Here is a 13408-nt window from a genome sequence, read left to right on the forward strand (position 1 = left end):
CACCTTTTCTCTTATCCTTACAACAATTAGGCTAAATGTGACCTTTGAAAGACCACAATAATGACAAGTAAGCTCCTTGTGAGAGGGATTGTTGACAAATTTGTGGTCACCGTTGTTGCTTATAGAAACCTTGGACTACCATTTATTTTGAGGGCCTTGGCGTGAAGAAGCGTCTTAGAAGTACCTTGGTTGGTCTTATTTCTCATGGCCCTATCCCAAAGCATGCCCCTCAGCCCTTCTAGACGACCCCTTCACTCAAAACAGGGTAATCGAGGAAATTACAAAACTTTTTATAACACAAAGTGTACAAACACATAAAAAGCTAACACATGACGAACATTTATTACAAATCCTTTTTTCGGGGACGACCCAACCAGAGAACCCTTGACTCTCACACATAAAAACATAAATATTTGTAGGAGATTAGATCCCCCCCCCTCGAACAAATGTCGATGTAGATGTTTTTTTGCAACGCCGGCACCAAGCAGTGGACGCTCCGCCGGTCAATTTAAGCCCAAGGGCCAGGGCAGTGGACCCATAAGAAGACTTCAATAAGTCATGGAAGGCTTCAAATCAAAAGAGCCCCTAAATTTCTTGCACTGTAGAAGGTTCAATTAGAGGATTTATACCCTGATTCTGCGATATGCATGGACTTTAATTTTGCTGATTTTTATTGATTTCAGAAAAAGGCCCAAATTTTCAAGATCTTGGAGCTCAGGCCAACCTGTATCCATTAATGCAAGAGTAGCTACTTTGAAAGAAGCCAAGGTTTTAGTAGCCAATTCATCAGCCTTTTGATTATCCTTCCTGTTAACATGCACAAATTTACAAAACTCAAAAGCTTCTTTTAACTCCATTGCCCTTTTATACAATTCTTGGAGATTAGGACTCCTTGCCTTATATTCTCCTTTCATTTGTCGGATGACCCATTGCGAATCCCCTTCAACCTCTACCTCTTATATTCCATCTTTTATGCAATCTTCTAATCCCCAAATTAATGCATTATACTCAGCCACATTATTTGATATAGCCTTTGGAAATTCCCTACCCTTGGCCCATACCTCTTTTCCTTCTGGATCAAATAAAACTATCCCCCTAGCCCCACATTGCCTGGAAGGGCTAAAGGCTCCATCAAAATGCATAGTGAAAGTAGTTGGTGGCGTCTCCAAATCTTCATATACTTCTTCCTTTGTCCTTGTTTCCTTCTTCCTCTTCTTTGTTGTAAGCAAATCTGCAAGAGAGGCCCTAGTGGTGTTTTCTGTAATAAAAGTGAACGAGAATTCTTGAAGCTCACAAATCCACTGTAAACTTCCCTCTGCAGGATTGGGTTTGCGGACCAAGAATTGTAAAGAAGGTTGAGATGTGAGGAAGAAAAAAGGGCGAGGTAACAAGTATGACCTGAACTTCTTTACTGCAAAAACAAGAGAGACAAACCACCTTTCTCCATTTCACCATACCTCTCCTCGGCATTAGTGAGTTGTCGGCTTGCATAATACACTGGGGTTGCATATGCCCTTGCTCTCCCTTTTGCAAGAGTAGAGCACCCACTGAATGTGATGAGACACTTGGGTTCACATAAAAGTCCTCCCCCCACCTAGGAGGCTGTACAATTGGACTTTGACTCATGCATTCCTTGAGCAAACAAAAAGATTGAATTTGATCGGGCCCCCATTGGAAAGAAACATTCTTCTTTGTCAACATATTTATAGGATACATCTTCTCAGAGAACATGTCAACAAAAAGCATTGGTAATACTTTGTTTTACCCAAAATCCTCCCTACCTCCCTTACATTGGTAGGTGGTGGGAGGGCCACAATTACCTGCACCTTCTCAGGATCCATCTCTATGCCTTCTTCTACGATAATATGTCCCAAGAGAACCACCTTCCTTCGTGCTAAGCAGCATTTGCTAGGATTAAGACACCCTTTTGCTTCATCAATACTTTGCAAGGCCAACCTCAACTTTTCCAAGTGATCCATGCGGCTTGAATAAATGCAAAAATCATCCAAAAAAACTCTTATAAACTTTCCCAAGTAAGGTGCAAATACCTGACTAGCAAAGATCCCACTAATTTTAAAGAGGCTCTTCGTATTGCTTTGAAAAAGGAGGCCACTCTTCATATTGAGTCCACATTCCAATCTTCTCCGAGTAGTGTGCCAACCCCACCACGAGTAGAGATAGCCTCAACATGTCAGGTACAAGCTCCATCCTTGGATCATAACATTGCACAACTTATGGGTGGCAGAATTTGCTGCTTTGAAGTTACACTTAGTCAATGCAAGGCCACCTAGGGTTCCACGAGTTGAGGATAAACCTTGGGATAGAAGTAGTGTCATATGCTATGAATGTCAAGAGAAGGGGCACTATCGCACTGAGTGTCCAAAATTAAGGAAAAGAGAGGATAAAAGTTTAGCACTTTTAGAGGAAACATGCTCAGAAGAAGAAGAGGAAACATTGATGCCATTAATGGCAAAAAGGGGTCGTAAAACTAGAAGCCAGGAAGAAGAAGAACAAGAAGATAAATCTGAAGAAGAGGAGAAAAATAAGAAGAATAAGAAGAAGAAGTCGTCTACTAGGAGAAAAATTGGACAATCTGACTTTCCTCTTGGACAAGGATCTCTTAGTTATGACCTCTTAACAGATCTTAGTAGGGAGAAAACCGCACAAATCACATTTGGGCAGCTTTTGGCACTCTCTCCATAGCTTAGAAAGGAATGGGGTAAGCTGGCTAGCACAAGGGAATCTAAGAAAAAGAAGAAGAGGGATAATGGGACTCCTATGGTTCAAAAGGTGGATATTGATGTAAGAGATGATGTGCCTGTGATTGATGTTATCATTGAGGGGCAAACAATTTCTAATGCATACATTGATGGAGGTGCGTCAATCAATGTCATGAGTGAAAAAACAATGACAGATGCCGATCTAAAGTTATCTTCTACTAACTCTCCCTATCGCATCAAACTTGCTGATAATACTAGGGTGAAAACCTTACGAATTGTCAGGAATTTGAGAGTGGATGTATGTGGTATTTCTGTGCCTACAACTTTCTAGGTCATTCCTACAAAGCCTGATGCTAGGGCTTATCCATTGATATTGGGTAGGCCATGGCTACGCCAAGTGAAGGCAATTCAAAAGTGGGAGACAGGTGATCTTATTCTACAAGAAGGTGAGAATAAGAAGGTTCACTACAACATCAAGAGTCGTCGCAAGAAAGTGGTAAGAGGTGAACCTTCAACTTCTGAAAGTTCAGAGTCAGAGTCATCCGATGAAGAGGAGACAAGTGGTAGCTCCGAAGATTCCATCTCAGAAAGGGGAGATGGAGGGAGTTGCGTTTGGTCTTTCCCTGCTGGGAAGGGATCGAGGGGATGCTGAAGATAATGGAGCCTTGGAAGGGGAAGCTTCTTCAGCCATGTTCAAGAAAGGAGATGTGGACCTCACTAGTCTTCACCAACAGAATGAGCTTCTTCTTGATGAGTCCATAGCAGACAGGTAGTACTGAAAGGGAGAATTACTTAAAAATGTTAAATGGATTTCCTAACCTTTTTGCAAACAGCTACTCACAAGTATGCCAAGTTACCCTAGTAGAGCACAAGATTGATCTCAAGCCCCAAAGTAAGCCAGTGGTATAGCAGCTAAGGCATTTGGGAGTAGTGCAAGTGGAGGTGCTTAAGAAGGAGGTAACTAATTTGCTTGAAGCTGGATTTATTTTTCCAGTAAAGAATTCAGAGTGGATTTCCCCAGTTGTAGTCACTCCCAAAAAGGGTGGAAAATGGCGTGTGTGTGTGGACTTTCGCCCTCTGAATGCATACACAAAGAGGGATTATTATCCTCTACCCTTTCAGGATGAGATTTTGGATCAAGTTGCAGGTCATGAGTTGTATTCAGTGTGTGATGGATACTCTGGATACTTTCAAATCCGGATTTGTGAAGAAGATCAAAGAAAAACCTCATTTATCACCCCTTGGGGAGTATATGCCTATAGGGTGATGCCATTTGGCTTGACCAATGCACCAGCAACTTTTCAACGCTTCATTAGGAACTTTTCCATGCAAGCGGGGATCCAAAGCCGTGATAAACTTGCTCATCTTAAGGTGCTCCATTGCTAAAGAACTCTTGAAATCTCCCATATAAGGTAAGAAGAAGAAGAAGCAACAACATGTAAAGCAGCTTGTTGATATTTGATGAACAAGGCTTCATACCTCACTGAAAAGGCAGAAGCTGACTCTCCTTCCTTCTGGAAAATCTGATCCAATTGTGATAGTAAAGCATTTGGTGACTCCACTGTCCCAAATCTCTCCTTCATTGCTTTGGTCAACCTTTCCCAATCATTCTTGGACTCCTCTGGCAAAGCCTCATGCTAAGTTAAGGCCACACGCTCTAGGAAATCTGGAAGTATTTCTGCCCTCTCCTTCATAGACCAACCCATCAAGCGGCATGCTCGGTTAAACTCTCGGAGATAACTCCCCGGGTCTTCTCCTTTCAATCCTTACCAAAAAATATTGCTTTTACAAGGTTTGTGTTTCTCAAGTGTTACCTCTTATCTATAATGCATCACTGTCTCATGGGCTTATCGTGATTTACTTAGACTAATGAATCTTTTCGTAAACAATGGTTTTAATCCTAACATTATCAGTAATAAAATTCTTTATTTTGTTAAAAAGAACACATTTCCTAAACTTCGGTTTGACATTAATCCCCTTATTAAACTTTTAGGTGGGGGGGTAAGTCCACTTGGTGGGCTTACCTCTCCCACCATATGGACTCACCCTTTGGGATGGGGGTGGGACACACACACACACACACACACACACACACACACAAAATGTAATTTTCTCCTACAATAGAATTATAAATAGTTCTATTCGAGAATAATAGAATTTTATAAAGATAACTTGTTTTCCAATAATCCATTTGTGAATATGGATACATCATTTTATTGATTTATTTGCATAGTAATATCTTAAAATACTCTTTTCTCCATTTTGATCCTCAACATTAATATACCATAATTTTTTACATGAAATTATGGTGAAACCTTCTCTTTTAACATCAAATTTAATTTATGCATTTACTAATTAAAGTACGATGAAAATTCCTCTTTTAAACAAATAAAAATACCCATGTTTTGAAATATGCCAAGAATTCCTCTTTTAATATTTAAATGATTTGTATCTAGAATATCGTGGAAATTCCTCTTTTGCATCTTTTTTTTTGCATGAAAAATAAATATAACAAAAATTCCTCTTTTCTCTATTTAAACAATTATGCATAAATACTATAAAAGTATTTTTCATAAATGTAACAAAAATCATTCTTTTAGCATAAAAATGTTTATGCCTAGAATATGACGGGAATTCCTCTTTTTGTATTAACAAAATTATGCATACAATTAAATTCATTTTATTTTTTTAAACCATAGTTTTGCTGCATTTTTTGAGAATTCTCAAAATTCTACTTTTAAATAAATACCCATAATTATGAAATGAGATAGGAACTCCTCTTTTAAACTAAAATTTTATCATGCATACAGAGCATAATTATAAACATAATTATTTAAACCTTTTGATTATTCCATTCATCATTACTATATGAAAATACTTACAAAATAAATCATTTTAACATTATGAATCATTAAAAAGCTTGATTTCAAGAAGAAATCATTGATTAAAAAGCTTCCCAAGTATTAGAGGGGTTGGGAAGAAGATTATCATTGAGAAAGATAGAAAAACACCATGGATTAAGGCTTACCCTTGATTTTTGGCTTGATTCTTTCAAAAAAGAAGTGAAGCCCACAAAGCAAGCTTGTCCACCAAGATGGGGAGGGTAATCTCCAAGAGAGGATGGAGATTTGTGAAGCTCCAAAGCTTCCCAAGGTAGAGGCAAAATAGAGGGATAATAGAATTACACTAAAATGAATATAATACAATACTTGCATGTAAATACACAAAGATAAAAATACAAAGGGATGAGGGTCTATTTAAAGATGAGGGAGGCCACCAACCAAGTCCAACTGGGATCTAGAGGCTTCCAGCTTCAGTTTGATCCATTTTGGATAATTTGGCATTAAGCATAGGGGGTAAGGCCGCTTCATAAAGTCTAGCACCATATTCTTACAAAGCATAGGCTTTTATTACATACGAGTAAGATGGCGGAGTGCCTCGCCTTATTGTAGGACAGGCAAGCGACACTATGTTGACCAATGAAGTGGATAACAAAGTCGATCTCAATACAAAACTTTTGAAGCTACTAAACCTACCACCCCCTAGTTACAATGTATCATTAATTATAATCAAGCAAATTCTAGTATGGATTCAAGTTGATATATTGAAATGATTGATGCATAATCCTTGAAAGAAGAGGTGTGGTGGGATGAATAGACGGGATGTAGGTGTAGCCTCTGTATGTGCACGGTAGGCAAAGTAGGTGTAGTACTAGACTCCCATCGCCGCGTTTTAGGTGGGGAGTCTCAGTTTCCAGGCCATTACTGGGCAACAAAAAAATGATGTTGCAGTCACGGTGTAGCAGTGAAATCCTGGGTAATTTTTTGTCAATAGTTCTAGATGGTGTTGTGTGTTTTGTTTGAATTCTAAATGTTGAGATATCGAGCTCATCTAGTGAGGCGGTGGTGGACACTGATGTCCCGCCTGGGAGATAGGCCCCACAGTTACATCACTGGCATGGTTGGTGAGATCATGGTGGGTGATATGCGGCCAGTGGGATGACAGGCTGCGTGACAGCCATTCTAGAGAGAATGGCATAGTTATAGCGCCAGCTCATTTAGTTGGGTTCACACTATAGAGAACCCTAGTATGTATTTGGTTGAGTACCTTTTCATATGGTGTGTACTCTTATCTTTGTATATGGTGTGTTTAGTGTTGTGTGAAGAAGAAGAAGATTTTCAGCCTCTCACCTTGTGTGTTCTCTTTTAGGGTTTTGTGAGTGTGTGTGTGCTTGCAAGAGCTCAAGCTCTCTTCTCCCCTGCATCTTTTCATGGTATCAGAGCCTGGTTCATGCTAAGGGCTGAGGTGCAAGCAAGAGAAGCACAGGAAGCGGTACGAGGGTAAGAGCTTCATTTACTCTTCCCTATTTGTGTTGGCTACACCCTTGTCTCGGGAGCTCTACGGGAGGCACTAGCAACGATCTCTGATTCAGGAGCTTTCTTCGCTGCGGGAGTAAAGCTATAGGGCAACCATTCTGTCCTATTGGACTAGAATTTTCAGCCTCGAAACACGTTTCAGGCGCGTTAGGACCTCCGTTTTTCAGAAAGCAGGCGATTTCGAGCACTGCGGGTAAGTCATCGATTCTATGCAGAACTCTATTTTAAGAACTGCATGAAGACAGAGTGGTTGTGCAGACATTGTGTGTGTTACAAGGAGGTCAATAGTTGCCATTAGGTGTATGTATGCACATATTGAGGTCACTGGTTGTGACATTTGAGTGTAGTACACTACCGCTGTAGAAAAATACAGTATAGTACCACTCAAATGTTACTGGTTGTGACATTTGAGTGTAGTATAGTACCGCTGCAAAAAATATAGCAGTTTGTGCTGCACGACAAAACTAGAGTGCTGTTTTTGGTAAATTTGTGTGTCTGGCAAGATGTCAAATGATGGCATAAACCAGACTGTTGCTGAGAAGCTTGATAAGAACAACTTCCATGCTTGGAGGTTCAGGTTGACAAATTTTTTGATGGGAAAGGGTTACTGGGACTACATATAGAAGGTGAGCATGAAGAGGCACCGGAGATATCGGAGATCGATCCGACTGCTGCAGATGTGAAAGACTTCAAAGATTGGAATCAAGGATCCAAAAAAGTTATGTATTGGCTCTCTATCAATATACACAGGACACCATGATTGGGCACATATAGGATGCCAAGTCCCCCAAGGAGGCGTGGGACACCTTGGTAAAACTCTATGAAATTAATACCAAGGCATGAAAGATACAATTGAAGAATGAACTTCATACTGTGGAGAAAAAGAGTATGTCTGTGAATGACTATGCATTGAAGATCAAGGGTATTGTGGAATCCCTTGCATCTATTGGCATTTCAGAAGATGATGATGATAAGGTGGAAGTCTGTCTACGTGGTCTCGGGCCACAATACAAGGCGTTCAAGACGTCTATTCAGACTCGGGGAAAAACATTCCCAATTTCACAGATTTGGTGTCTATGTTGATTATAGAGTTGATTATAGAAGAGAAGAGCTTGGACCAACAGTCTTCACAAAACAAAAATAGTTTAGAGCAATAGGCCTTCTACACAAGTTCAGAAAGAGGATGAGATAGAGGAGGCCATGGACGCAGCCAAGGAGGTGGCCAAACAGGTAATCAAAATTATGGCCAGCAGTAGCAACAACAACAGTCCCAGAATTCACAACAGCAGCAACACGCAGGTGGAAGAGGCCAATTCAGAGGTAGGGGGAGTCAAAGAGGTTGTGAAAATTGGCAAAGGCAGATACATGCGGATGCTTTTATTGTGGTAAGCCTAGATATGTGCAGGCAGATTGTTATAAGAAGCAGGCTGACATGCAAAATGGAAAATTGCAGCAAAACAACTATGCATCCTCGAGCACAAACAATGAGGATAATGAAAGGTTGTTTGTTATGCAACATGTCATTAATACCATGTCTGAAAATGTTAAAGCAGCACATAAAGATGATGTATAGTATGTTGATTCAGGTGCTTCGAACCACATGACAAGTCATGGTGGGGAGTGGTTCAAGGAGATAAAAAACCTTAAAAGACCAGGTTTTGTGGAAACAGGGGATGACACTGCTCATCCAATTGCCCATGTTGGAGATGTGCCATTGTCTATGCAGGATGGCAAAGTGAAGTACCTTGTAGATGTACTTCATGTTCCGAACATAACAAAGAAGTACCTAGATGTACTTTATGTTTCGAACATAACAAAGAAGTACATTGTACAAGGTACTTCATGAAGTACCTTGTAGATGTACTTCATGTTTCGAACATAACAAAGAATATGGTTTCAGTTGGCCAGATGATTGAGCAGGGTTTGCAGGCTCGGTTTAACCCTGATGGTGGTTGTTATGTTGTTGAAGACTTTAAAGACAAGTGCAGGTTGGTTGCAAAAGGCAACAGAGTGGGTAGAATGTTTACATTGAATATAAACATGCCTCAAGTGAGTGCTATGATGTGCAAATGGTTCAGGATTTGTTACACAGACACAGACATTTGGCATAAAAGAATTGGACATGTGAATGTGCACAGAATGAAGTCTATGCAGACTAAAGGAATTGTGATAGGGCTACCAACGTTTAAAGTTGAAGGTATGCAGAAAATATGTGAAGCATGCCAATTTGGAAAGCAAACAAAGCATGTATTTCCACGTGACAGAAATGTGAGTAGAAATGCACTAGATGTTGTGCATTCAGATGATGTATGGGGTCCTACGAAGACCATGTCTATGGGAGGCTGTAGGTATTATGTGACATTTACCACACAAGGAAAGTGTGGGTATACTTCATGAAGGAGAAGGGTGAGGTGTTCACTCATTTTCATAATTTCAAAGTTATGGTTGAAAAGCAAACAGGGAAATATGTAAAGTGCCTAAGGTGAGATGGAGGGGGAGAGTACTTCTCCAATGAGTTCTCTGAATTTTTGAAGAAGAATGGTATTCGGAGACAGTTTACATGCAGATACACTCCGCAGCAAAATGGAGTTGCTGAGCGGAAAAACAAGCACATTGCTGAGATTGCGCAAGCATTGATGGGAGAGAAGAATATGCTGCAGAGGTATTGGGCTGACGCTGTTTCTATAGCAGTTTACATCATGAATAGGACTCCAACTACAGCCATACATGATGTAACTTCAGAGGAGAGGTTTACTGGTAGAAAACCTGATTTGTCTCATCTAAAAGTCTTTGGATGCATTGCATATGTGCATATGCTAGATGAGCTGAGAACTAAGTTGGATCCAAAAGTTGAAAAATGTGTGTTTATTGGGTATTCCATTGAGCAAAAGAGATACCGGTGTTATAACCCTGCTACACATGAGTTGAGGGTAAGCACGGATGTTGTTTTTGATGAGATGAGCAGCTGGTATGCTGCTGAAAAAGAAGCTGCTGGTGTGAGTGGAAATGTGGTTACACAGAATGCAAGTTAGTAATCACAGTCTTTGAGTGGACCAGGAGAGTCCTCATCTAGTGGTTCAGTTTGATAGACCATGGAGTGGTAGGCTGCATCATAATACCAGTCCTACAAATGTGATTAGTATATCACATAAAGGCAAAGAGAAAGTGATTGAGCCCCTTAGTATGCCTGACATTTCTACATTGCCTTTATGTGATTAGTACATCACATAAAGGCAAAGAGAAAGTGATTGAGCCCCTTAGTATGCCTGACATTTCTACAGGGCATTCTCATGTTGATGGAGAGTCTAGTGGCTCAGAGATGAGCCTTGATGAGGATCTTGGGATACCAGCTATGAGAACACCTGGTGTAAAGAAGGCTATGGAAGCCATGAATGCAAAGCTGCGAAGATGTGGGAGAGTGAAGAATCCTGTGCAGAGGTTTACCTATGATGGTTATGTGGCACATCACTATGCATACATGGCAAAAGTTGTATAGGTTGTAGAGCCCACATGCATTGATGAGGCTATTGGAAATGTGTGTTGGGAGAAAGCTATGGGCATGAGGAGATGGATGCACTATATGGAAATGAGACTTGGGATTTAGTGCAATTGCCTGAAGGCAAGAAAGCCATTGGATGCAAGTGGGTGTACAAAGTAAAACATAACAATGATTTAAGCATAAACAAGTACAAGGCTAGATTGGCCAAAGGATATGCGCAGACATATGGCATTGATTATGAGAAAACTTTCAGTCCAGTTTTGCCAAGATGGCAACAGTGAGAGTTGTGATAGCAGTGGATGTGTCAAAGCAATCAGATGGATGTAAAGAATGCATTCTTGCATGGGGATTTGTAGGAAGAGGTGTATATGTTGTAACCACCTATTATGAGGATGTGAGTCACCCCAAGCATGTTTGCAGGTTGAAGAAAGCCTTGTATGGCTTAAAACAAGCACCAAGAGCATGGTCTGACAAGATTTCTAAATATTGCCACTATTGGCTTTCATGTAGCCAATGCAGATTTCTCACTGTATGTGAGACACAATGATAGAGGGGTTGTGCTTGTTGTCATCTATGTAAATGACCCGATCATACGGGGGACCATGATGTAGAGATCTTTGATGTAAAGATCTTGCATAGACAGAAGTTTGAGATGAAGGATCTGGGGGAGGTCAGATATTTCTTGGGCATTGAGGTGATTAGGTCACCACATGGTATTGGATTACTACAGAGACAGTATGGCTTGGACATGTTGTCCAAGTATGGTATGATAGGCTATAAGCCTATCTCAGTGCCATTGGATCAGAATGGCAAGTTGAGTGCAGATTTCAGGAGAGATTTTCGAGGATCCTACTATGTATAGGTGCATAGTAGGAAGCTTGATCTACATGACGATCACCAGGCCAGATTTGAGCTATGCTGTTGTGCTGGTGAATCAGTTTATGCAGGTTCCTCAAAAGCCGCATTTGGATGCATTGAGATGCATATTGAGGTATGTGAGGTCTACTTTGCATTGTGGACTATTTTATGAAACTGGGACGACAGAGATATGTGCACATGGGTACACAGATGTTGATTGGGCTGGTAGTATCTCAGATAGAAGATCTACTAGTGGCTTCGTGTTTTCTTTGGGGAGTGCTGCTATGACTTGGAGCAGCAAGAAGCAGCCTACGGTATCCAGTACTACAGAGGCCGAGTACAAAGGTGCTGCTATGGCAGCATGTGAGGTGGCTTGGTTGAGAAAGCTACTTGTAGATTTGGGTCTATCAGTGGATAGACAAGTTGTCATTTTCTATGACAACATTAGCAGTATATAGTTGGCCACAGGAACCCAGTTTTTCATGCTCGCATGAAGCATATAGAGGTCCACTACCATTTTGTCAGAGAGAAGGTTTTGGCAAGAGATGTTGACCTTGTTTATGTCAGCACACAGGATCAGGTCGCTGACATCTTCACCAAAGCATTGGGTATAGAGAAGCTCCACAGATTCAGGGCTTTGCTTGGTGTACATGAGATGGAGTTGAGCTCGAGGGGGAGTGTTGAGATATTGTTGAGATATCGAGCTCATCTAGTGAGGCGCTGGACATGGATGACCCGCCTGGGGGATAGGCCCCACACTTACATCACTGGCATGGTTGGTGAGATCATGGGTGATACGGCCAGTGGGATGACAGGCTGCGTGATAGCCATTCTAGAGACTAGCATAGTTATAGTGCCAACTCATTTAGTTGGGTTCACACTATAAAGAACCCTAGTATGTATTTGGTTGAGTATCTTTTCATATGGTGTGTACTCTTATCTTTGTATATGGTGTGTTGAGTATTGTGTGAAGAAGAAGAAGATTTTCAGCCTCTCACCTTGTGTGTTCTCTTTTAGGGTTTTGTAAGTGTGTGTGTGCTTGCAAGAGCTCAAGCTCTCTTATTCCCTACATCTTTTCACTAAATCAGTTTTGGGAAGGTTGAAGATGTCTGACAATGATCATCAAGGGTCATAAGTTGTTTTCAAGGCATGGTTGAGAGAAACAATCCATTGTGTGTGTGATCAATGCAAAGGCCAATATATACAACAACGTCGTATAACAATTGAGCATGTCTAGACATATGGCCTCATGAGGCATTGGCATGACCAGTGCGGATAATGACATGGATCAGAACCATAGGAGAGTGCTAGGTAAAATGCCACACCATTTAGTGACATCAGCTAGAGTGTGGAAGGTGGTAAGGCTTCATATGGAAAGCATGGCTGAGAATCATCTTTCCTAACCAATGAATGAGGTGCCTCCAGAAAGAGAATCTCATCATCATGGACGACATGGTGAATGACTTTTTTGGATGGGAGGTCATAGATGATAGTGATCAACCTCCAATGTCACAAGAGGAGGAAACCTTGCATAGAGAGGCAAGCACCCCTTTGTATGAGGGATGTTTGTACTCCACACTGTAAGCAAACTTGGAGCTATTAAACTTGGAAACAACTTATGGATGGAGTGATGCAAGTGTCACAAGTCTTCTTTGGTAAGACCACCACATTCTATTGTCTCAAATAGAAAATGTTTCATGTTCTCTATAATATCCTTGCTAATATTTTGACATATGATTTCTTATGTTACATTGCCAGGCTTGGACAAAATACATGCATGTCCCAATGATTGCATGTTATTTAGAGGGACTAATAAAGATGCAACACAATGTCTACAATGTGGGGAGAGCCACTATAGGGATGATTTGCAAGGAGATAAAGTTCCTCGATAGGTTTTGAGACACTTCCCTGTCATTCCTTGCATCTTCTAAATTCGGGCATGGATCTGGTTGATT

Source organism: Cibotium barometz, chromosome 58 (genome assembly GCF_041138505.1).
Source record: "Cibotium barometz isolate CiBa-2024 chromosome 58, ASM4113850v1, whole genome shotgun sequence".
Lineage (NCBI taxonomy): Eukaryota > Viridiplantae > Streptophyta > Polypodiopsida > Cyatheales > Cibotiaceae > Cibotium > Cibotium barometz.